Genomic DNA, 11,300 nt, shown 5'->3' on the forward strand with positions numbered 1-11,300 from the left:
CTAGAGACTAAATTTAACCTATTTTCATGTGTGGTTTTGTAGCCTAAGATCATACTGATGAATCTAACATTGATATCTGTTACATCATTTACCCTTAAGGATCTCTTATCAGATGTTGTACCTGTTAGGTTAATAACTAGGTCATTTGAGACCTTCTTTATTTTATCAGGTCTGTTACCAGTGGAGGATAACCTTGTCATAGTCTTTACTGCTTCTTTTGTGATTTTGTGAACTAAGTCCAACTAGAAGAATGCACCATGTACCCTTCTTAGTACTATCCTTATAACATCCTTGGGAAAATCTGGGATACTGAGAATTTCAGTGAAACCTAAGATTTCTACTATCTTGTGTTCAGGTTTGATATTTCCGAATTCATCACAAATTATAGATTTATACATATTCTTAATTTCCTCATCACCTAATTCATCTATATGACAATGTATGTACATTCTAGGGTCTTCAACAAAAACTACTCCTTTAGGAATTTGAGAAAATGCACCAATATTATCATCTTTCTTGGTAATTTCGGGAACTAACTAGAATACAGGTCTAGGGTGATTAATAACTTTGACAACAGTAGGGTTTGCAATGAATTCAGGAACAGATGAAGAAGCCATGGTTATAAATACCTTTATCTGCCTTAGGAATGATTGCTTGATGAATTGCTTCACTTCTTTGCTTGGAATGCCTTCGCTCAGGAATTTTCGCGCTCTTGAAGCTTTGAATGCTCGGTGAAATGAAAATGGAGCCAAAACACTTGTTTTATAATGTTAATTTTGCCAACCACCACATTTAATGCTCATCGGTTAAGTAATGACTTAACTTATCTGCCGGTATAGAAGTAATTTCAACTTCTCACCATCGACCGAGGGAATAATAGCATGTTTCACATTTGATTGCCAAACCCTCAAAGGAATTTTCTTCAGTTAGATGAAGAGTCTCCTGCCAGTGGAGTGTTACTCTGTTCTGCCGGTAGAGGAGTATTCCTATCACTATTTAGTTCTGATTTCCTGATCTATTGTTTTGAGAATTCCTGCTTTACCTTTCAAACTAGGACCTTTGTTATTTACCGGTGAGGACTTGCTTCTACAAAATTTAGCAATATGTCCAATCTTGTTATAGGCATAACAAGTCACATTATTTTTCTAAATAGCTTTCCAAAATCCTATGCTGGTTTGTGTTCTGCATTGATTAGATAAATGTCCAAATCTTCCACAAACATAACATCTTACATTCATTCTACAATTTTCTGAATTATGACCAACTTTGTTGCATTTAGAACATTGACTAGTAGGTGTATTGGTATTATGATAATTTCTAGATCAACACTGATTTGCTCTATGACCATACTTGTTACAGTTAAAGCATTTGCCATTAAATTTATAAGCAGTAGGTTTTCTTACCAGTTTGCTTTGATCCTGTGTGTTTGCAGTACTAGAGCTTTCACCAGCTTCAAAGCCAAGGCCACAAGTGTCACCGCTAGGTTTCTGATTCTTCAACAAGTCACCAAGTTCTTCTGAGCTTTTCTTGAATTTTTCTTTGTGTTGATTTGCAGGATCCAATTCTCTTTCCAAGATTTCTTTCTATCTCATAAGTTCATTTGAGTCATTCTGTGTATGCATAAGATCTATCTTCAACATATTATTTTCATAGCTAAGTCTTGTGTTCTCATTTGCAGCATCACTTAGTCTTCTACTCAAATCTTCTTCATTTCTCTTCTTATCTTCAATTTCCTTACCAAATTTCATAGTCATATCCTGCATCTCATTCTTTGTTGCCATGTTTTCTTGTTTCAGCTTGTTTATCAGATCACTAAGAGTTGCCTTTTCATCATTCTCATTTTGCATCTTTTCACAAAATTCTCTTCTCTTGTTTCTTGCAATGGTAATATTTTCTTGAAGTGCTTGAATAATAATATCCTGTGTAGCCTTTAGATCATCTTCAAATTTGATATTTTTCAACTTTTCTGCATCATAATCTGGAGAGCTGCTTCTAATTGCTTCATCAAGTTTTCCATCTCTACCGGTGTCAAGATCTTTCTCAAGCTATTAGACTTTTGAAAATAGAGGACTAGGCTCTGATACCAATTGTTAGGATTCCCAAAGATACTGAGAGTGGGGTGAATCAGTATCTAAACGGTTATAAGATTTTCTAAACTTAAAACATGTAAAGCATATCAATATTAAATATCGGTAAATAGAAAGTAATGCAATAAACAGAGATAACAACAACCACATGAAAAACACACCATAACACAGTAGTTTAACTAGGAAACCCGATGTGGGAAAAACCTCAGTGGGATTTGTTACCCACAATATTCACTTACTGGCTAGTAAGAGAATATTACTGCTACAATAGGGGCCTGCACATGCAGGAAGGCCAAGTGCATAGGGCTCACTGCTCAATTACAAAACGGGAAGTCTCACTGACTTACAAAATGGATTATATAAATCCAATGTCTTGTCCTGCTTCAAAATAGCATCTACTATGCCAGATCCAGTACCGGTTTTAACTCTGCTTCATACATAAACCCTTAACATATTATTTGCATAATAGGTCTGCCTTATTTCACCTATCTTCATCCTTCATACAATACTCAAAAATGTTCTACAATGATCTCATACATATATGAGTCATTTTACAACTTGCCAAGTCGGCTTACAATGATTTTACAATAATTTACAATATATATTATAAACAAAATTGATGTCGGCTTTTGTGTCGGTATACTTCCTTTCACTGCCAATGGTCTATGTGCCGGTATAGAGTCTGTCCTTATTGGTGCCAGTAAATTGTCTTGCCGGTGTCATAGGATTGCAAGGTTGCCATCAATGACAAAACCTTCAATCACCTACAATATCTCATTACAGTGTGCATTTGCCAACATAATAACATATAACAATCATTCATTCATTCATTCATTCATAACATATAAAATTCATTCATTAACATATTCACATTCATTCATTAACATATAACATTCATTGTTTTAGTTTTTACATATTATAAAAAATATGCATGTTGTCATAATATATTTACAATCACTTTTTTTTGTTTCTTTTTTGAAGCTAAATTGAGATGAAGTGGAACATCATTTTTTAAATTATTTGTCCCCCCTTCAGTTGTTATGCCTCCTGCTCATGATCTTAATACATTCCTAGTCGTGTACTCATGATGTGGAGGCTGCTTCAAGGGGGGGTCTGCTACAATAACAAAGAAATGTTAAATTGATATGTTTTATTATTATTATTACAAATATTTCATTAATTAAAAGATCATTAGAGTGGTGCTCTTTACCTGATGGGGCCACGTCATGTTCCTAATCTTGGCTTATATCCTCACGCTCAAAATGATGAACACCCTCTAAATCCTCTATAGTTAAAACACGAAAGGTTACATTAATTAATACACCAATTGCAATTAAATTTTTTTAAAATAAAATTAGAGTGGTGCTCTCTACCTGATGGGGCCACATCATGTTCTTGATCTTGTTCTATATCCTCATGCTCAACATGTTGAACACCCTCTAAATCCTCTGGAGTTGAAAGATGAAAGGTTACATTAATTAATACACCAATTGCAATTAAAAATATTTAAAATAACATTAGAGTGGTCCTCTTTCCCTGATTGGGCCATATTATGTTCCTGATCTTATCTAGCCTGATCATGCTCAACATGTTGATCACGCTCTACATGCTCTAAAGTTGAAACATGAAATGCTACATTAATTAATACACCAATTGCAATTATAGATGTTTAATTATATTAATCCATAATGCGTTTTGTATAGCACATAAATACATCTAGTATCGGGATGCATATGGCCATGACCATCATCTGTAGGTTGTCCTCCACCCTCACCAAGCTGCATTCTAATGCCATGTGCAGTATTATCATTGCTTACCTATTTAAAACAAATAGGCACGTAATTACTTTATGGTGGAAATCAATATTAAATAGATTCCACAAGTATTCAATTTTAAATAAACTTCATTGAGTTTATTTACCTGTGTGTCGAATGAAGTGGAAGCTTGTGTTTTCCCTGTCAAGAATCGTAGGTGTTAAACCATGGCTCCATAGCCTTGCTGGAAGGCAATCTTTAGGTCATCTTGTATGGGCACTCTCTTGAATTTAGAGCCCTGCATTTTTGCATAAGGTCATAAATTTTTCTTAAATGGTGTGAAAAAACCAAAATTGTTTGCAATCTATTATTTGGATGCTCTATTTCATTTATTGATACAATTCATCCAGCTAATTTCATATAACCACCAAAGCCAAGTTTGTGTGGCCCATGTTTTTCTACTCTTTCCTTTGTTGTCTTCGATGTGTCGAACAACCTATGAAAAGTTTAAAATACGTTAGATTATGTAAAAATAAAGAGTGATCAGTATATAATAACATTGTTGATAGTATCACATACCTTCCTTGGCCTAGTGGTGTCTTTCCTTTTTTTATTTTCAGCCTTCTCCTTTCCATCCAACACTAGGTCCTTCCACTCCCTCTCCAGAATCAGGGGGGGCGATCATGCTTTTTGTTCTTCTCAAATGTTACCTATATGGGTCCCTCACATACTTTAGATAGGTACCAACATTCTTAAGGACCTTGGTTTGATTGAATGTGTTATTACCGAACAACACAACTAAACAGTTATTGAGCTCATCTTTTAAATCTTCATTTTGGGCATTCCATCGTGTAAATATGGTGGACCTGAAGATCTCCAATGTAATATCATTTAGATGTTTCTAAAAAACATCATTTCCTGCAAAACCATCATCGGATCATTAGTCTAAAAAGAGTGATAAATAAGTAAATTTTAAATGGATTATATATAATAATAATTAAAATATTTTAAAGTACCTGGGACCTTCTCTATCTTTATGGGAATGAAATCCTCGGTAACCACAAATGTGACTATCAATGTTCTCCTACAATTAATACGGGAAGATCCAATCAATGCTACTAAAACATCACCAATACTAGTGGTCTATGCATCCCCAAATAGATGTCCTAATGCATGTTCTGGCATTTGTTCGCTGCCAAAGGGTGTAGTACATGATGCCTGCATGCTATGTGTTTCTGACATTTTAGTCAATAATATAGGCACAAATGATGGGGTCGGATGATGTGATGTATGTGCAAGAAGATCGAGATCGACACTTGAGCCAACCCCTTCTCCCTGAGCAGCACTTGTAGTACCCTGATCATGGCCAACAACATCATGAGGATGTGAAAAATCCTGTAAAAATAACTCATATTTTAGTTCATGACATAAAAGAGTACAAAATATAAAACCAACTTGCGTTATAATTAAAGATCTCATGATACCTTACTTGCAAGTTTCGTGCTCTCTCAGTCAAGATTTTAACTCTTTTTCTTATCTCATGTGTTTGAGGCACTATGAATAACAACTGAAGGATTTTTTAATCCATTTTTTGGGTCTTCCTTATCATATATAGAGGGTTTCTGGAATGTGGGTCGATGTTATCATCACATAATAGTGACTGCACCTCCCTATGGATGCTCTCCTTTATTGATGGTGCCTTTCCCCAATCATTCAACTATGACAAGAGTATTAGAAACATTATCGAAATTAACATTATCATTGAGTGTGGATTGAGTTGTAGTATGAAAGCCTTGAAGGCAACAAGACAATAGGATTCACTCCCAATTATGTTTTCTTTATAAAAGATCGTGATCATAATCATAATGTGATCAGATAATGAAATCAAGGAATTGACAGTCCTAATTCGAGACAGTAACATGAAACAATGAGGTAAAACTATTGGGTAGAAGCACTTGAAGATGCATCACAATATATGCTCTAGGCTGAAGCCTTCCCCATACGATCAATGTCTCACTATGACAAAATTAAATATAAAAAATATTAGCGAAATGAAACCAAGAGACTTACAAAAAATAACATAATAATAATAATAAAATGGTATATTGGAGTCATTAATTTGAGGTTGGGTAAAATGGTATATAGTATATACCACCCTCATAGTAATTGTGTTTGTATCTATTAAATTCAAATTGTAATCAATTAGCAACTCTTCTCTTGCAGTTATTGATTTTATTACACATACGAATACATGGTTTCCCTTGCGCACCTCAAAAATGCAATTGGGTTTCTTATTTGTTGGCCCAGGTCATGAACTATTTATAAACCCTACAATATTCCCTGATGCTTTTGGCCTTCTCTCAATTTACATGGCCACTCCTTTATTTTGATCCTTATCTTTTAGTTGTATATAATTTGCTGACAGTGCATACCTACGCATACTTCGTGTATGTCGAACCAACTACATCCAATCTATGTAACTGTAAAGGGGTCCAACATATTCCATCAATTCAGTAACTTTGTCATAATAGACCTTTATGTAGTGCATGCAAAATAGGCCCAAACCATGTACTGACGATGGTGTTATGCGATATATACTCACATTGACACAAAAATCAGTGTTTATTGTAGGAAGTTCCTTGGGTACCCATTATTTCCATAAAAGGGCACCTCATTGTCGCCTATGCTCTCATCATCATAAGAACATGACCCCCCTTTAGCAAAAAAAAATTCCATGCGTTTATGGAATTTTCTTCTAATCTTTTCACCTCTAGTTGATCTCCCTCTTTTAGACCTACTACATGTCTTCCTTTCCTCTTCTCTTCCTGAATTTCCCTTGCTCGAGGAAGACAAATATGACAAATACCTATTTGGTGGTACCTGCACTCCATCAAATGAAAGAGATAGTTATGGAAAATTCCTTGAGGTTTTTCACGGTCCATCAAGATGTGATTGAGCATAACTATAAGGTGACAAAGAGAATCTACAAGAGATCATGGACTTAGTAGAGTTTTCCCAGAAGATGGACCTAGTTTTCCTCACCCTTCAACTTGGTCGGTTATTTTTCATGGACTTTAATTTGATTTAAAAAGGCATTGATAAAGGTAAGACATATGTCATCTTGTGTCATTAGAGATCCAAAAGATCATGCAGTGGTAGCAAGCTATGGGAGGATACCAAATGAAACCAACAACCTAGCAGAAGCAAGGGCTATGCTATTTGGTGTTAAATTGGCAATTAAAATTAAGGTCAAGAATCTTATAATTGAAGGGGATTATTAGAACATTATCACAACTTTGATCAAGTCTCAAACCCCCAACTGGCAGTTAGATTATATCATTCAGGAAGCAAGAGAATTTCTCTCTTGTCTAGATTCATATTAGATTATGCATTGCTATAGAGAAGCTAACAAGATGGCAGACATTTTGGCAAATAGAGGATGTGAACAAGAAGAGAAAAATATTACTCTTTCATCAAGGGAGCTCCATGAAGATGAAATTCTAATAGAGAACTTGGGAACAACTCAATTTACAGTTAAATAAATATGATATCTTTGTTGGAGATATCTGGTGGGGTGGTTTCTTGAATAGGGATTTATTTCTTTTTGATTTAGTGCCATGTTAAGTTTTTCTCTCCTTCATATATGAGTTTGGATATGCTTCTCCACGACCCTTTCTTCAATGGGTCTGACAATACACCCTCCAAATTGGTGAGCCCCTAGCTACAATAGCAATAACAAATATTTATGCACTGTATGGGTTCTTAGGGAGCACACTTTGTTAGATCCACAAGGAACGCACTATGCATTCCCTCTTCCAATGGATGATGCCTCAACTCAGGAGTCTGACATTGTTGCATGAGCAGAGCTCGAGAGGGTGATGAATTAGGTTTGATATTAGTTATCTCCCTATTATAATTTTGTTGCCCCCTGTTCATACTTTGTATATTTTGTTGGAAATATCCTATTATCCATAGTTGGGCAGTATTAGTCGAGGTGCTTTTAGTTTGGATCTTGTAATATCTATGTAATTTCTTCTTATTTTATATTAATATATTATAGGCCTTGACCTTTCACTTAAAAAAAAATGTTATTCTTTCTAATGTCAAGCCTTCTAAAAATAGTTTGCTCATGAGATTTCTCAAATTAGCTTCTTTCAACACAAACTCTTCATTCCTTATATCCATGTGTTAATTTTGGATACCCAATAGTTTGGTGCAATGATCTAGTACACTTTGACCTTCAACCATGTTTAGGTTAAATAAATTTATGTCAAAACCCATCATCCAAAATTGATTAAGGTTGATTGCATGCATTCTCCTTGTTTTAGGTTTGCCACAAGATCAAGTTATTTAACAGAAGATCAAGTTATTTAATTGATGAGCTAAAAGGTTCTATAATAAATGGTTCATAAGGCATAACGCTTCTTGTAGGTTTTGCAAAAAACACAATTTTCTGCCCCAATAAGCCCTACCCACTCAATGTAAAAAATCACTATCATTTCAACCCTGTTTAGTAAATTGGAAGGATTTTATAGTGGATTTGAAGATTAAAGGGAGTTGACCAAAATATAGAATGCAACACTTACAATGGATTTGCTGGCACTTGCACTTGTCTGTCCTCTTTCTCCCTCCATTTTTTAATTTCTGGCTAGTTGGATGCTTTGTGGGCATCTTGAAATATTTTTCAATTTTCAAATGGCTAGATGCTTTGTGGGTGGCTTGAAATTTTTTTCAATTTCTAGCTAGCTGGATTCTTTGTGGGCAGATTGGTATTTCAATTGATCTTGGTAGTCATTATGAAAATGGGGGTTCTATTGGGATTGCATACAGAATTGGATTATGCCTTGTAGTGTATCGCAGCCCTAATTCTGTGTTCCTGCATGCACAAGATTCAAATAACAAGCCAAATAGACTATAAGTTCATTTTTATACTTTCAAAAGAAAATTTCAAATTTCAAATTTCAAATACAATTTGGGTCCAATTATTTTCCTTCATTTTAATTATTATGTAAACTTGAAGCACAAAATATCTACAAAACACTTTATTTGAACACCTCCTAGAAGATATCAAGGCCAACAAATAATAATCTAATATTAATGATACATTATAAATTGCTCGGACATTCTAGAATAATATGCACATTTCACTAAATTAATGTGTTGTAATATTATTTATCCATTTTAGTTGGCTTTTGATTAAAGAGTTTGATCTAACATCTAATATCATGAAACATTTCCTCGAAGTAATCTCTTTAGTTTGCATGAATAAACGTCTTCATAGCTTAAATATAAGATAGATACAAATATGTAAATATATGCCAAGTCAATAAGAATAGATGGTGCAAAGTATCCAGATGGTAGATAAGGATATGATGATATGATTGAATCTTTTCTTACACCATGAAAGCTTTTAATAATTTATGATTTTGGGTCTATTTTAAAATGGATAGTTTAAACAAGATGTGCTCTTCATATATGAATTATGATCTTTAATGCATCCTTCACAAGTAGGACATTTTAGTGCTATAAGCAAATTATAAGAAATGGGTGGCCCTAGGAATTCTTGTTTATTATGATTAGGGTTAGCATTAGAATTATGGTTAGGGACATTTTAGTGCTATAGGAAATTTATTATGATTAGGGTTTGGGTTTAGTGTTAATATTTTATTTATAGTCATGGTTACGGTTTAATGTCATGGTCAAAATTATGTATAATAATGCATGGTTTATAGTCAGATTAGCATTAGGATTACAATTTGGTTTAGGTTTATGATTATGGTTAGGGCTAGGGTTTAGGGATAGGGTTACCTAGGATAGGGTTGGAATTATGGTTATGATTCATGTTTACATCATGGTTAGTGTTTGACGTAAGGTTTGGTTTGGGTTAGGGTTTGGATTTGGATTATAATTAGAGTTAAGGTTTAGGATTAGTTTCGAGATTATGTTTAAAAGGGTTAGGATTTAGGATTAGCATATGGTTAGGGTGAGGGTTATAATTATGGTTATGTTAGAGAGAGAAACAAAGGATGCGAAAGGGGGGGAGATAGAGGGGGGAGGGAAGAGAAAGAGTTGTCAAGGAGGGAGGGAGGAGAGAGATGTGGTAAGGGAGGGAGGGAGAGGAGGAGAGAGGATGGAAAAGGAAGAGAGAAAGATTAGAAAGAGTGGGGAGGGAGAGAAAGAGAGAGGCAGACAGAGGGATGGGGTATGGAGGAAGGGAGAGAGGGAGAGCATAATGGTTTATTATTTTCATCCTTGAACCTGATGCTCACTCTTAGGGGATGATCTAAACTTATTTTTGTAAGCAGTATTGGAATTGTCTTTTATATTGTAATAATGGTTCATCTTGCCCCTTACAACACCATACGACCCCTTAGGACATCATATGACCCCTTACAACACCATACGATACCTTAGCATATCATATGGTCCTACTTGGGGTGGTATGGTGTGCTAAGGGATCATATGGTATTGTAAGGGGTCATGTGGGTCCTAAGGGTCATATGGTGTTGTAATGGTGAGAAAATGGTGAATGATAAATCAAGAAGGAAAACTACCTTTTCCCTCAAAGAGAGATGAGAGTTTCTCTATCGATTACCATTCAAGCACTTTTCACCATTACTTTAGGAAGGGGGAGAAGGATAATTCACTAGATTCAATCTCTCCACACAAAGATGGTAGATTGAATTTCGAATGAATTGGGAATGCTAAGTTGATCCCCTCTCCTTTGTTTGATTTAGAAAGGAAATTGATTGAATTATGTAGTGAAACAGTGACAAAGAACTGATTATAACTTGAGATCGGAATATGGGATGAATTTGTGCACTCGGATCTGGCATTAAAATGTCAAGACGAAGTCGCCCTGTGAATTTGAGGAAAAATTGCCCAGACTGTGGTGGGAATGTACACAGTCCTTCAAAAAATCCACGAAAAGAAAAGGGTTTTTCCACCTCTACAAATAGAGCCCGAATCAAAAAGTACTTCTATAAACCTACAACATACACACAAAAAAGAGAAAAATGGGTTGGGATTAAGGATTTGTCTTTAGGTCAAACCCCAATTTTGGAATTAACCAAGTAATGAAAGAAAGTGCTTGCAAGTAGATGTAAATGAAAGACTGAATTGTAAATCACCTCGAGGGAGGTTTTAGTAGCAATGTTGATAGAAATGCTTGTGTGGAATTAAACATTGGAATCAATCTCCTCTTCAATGGTTGAATCATTGACTTGAATGCAACACCTAGCCTTGAAGGGAGACTTGAGAATGCTCAATGCTGGAAAAGAATGCTTGAATTCTTGAATTCTTGATTGGTTGTGAATTTATCACTCATCCAACTTATTTAACTAATTCAAATGAGAGGAATAATTCCCCTTAAATACATGTTAGTGGATTTGATATCATCACGGGCTGACATCGAGGGAGTTTCCTCCTTGAGGCACAACCCACAATGCATGCTCTAGGA

Source organism: Cryptomeria japonica, chromosome 8 (assembly GCF_030272615.1).
Source record: "Cryptomeria japonica chromosome 8, Sugi_1.0, whole genome shotgun sequence".
Classification (NCBI taxonomy): domain Eukaryota; kingdom Viridiplantae; phylum Streptophyta; class Pinopsida; order Cupressales; family Cupressaceae; genus Cryptomeria; species Cryptomeria japonica.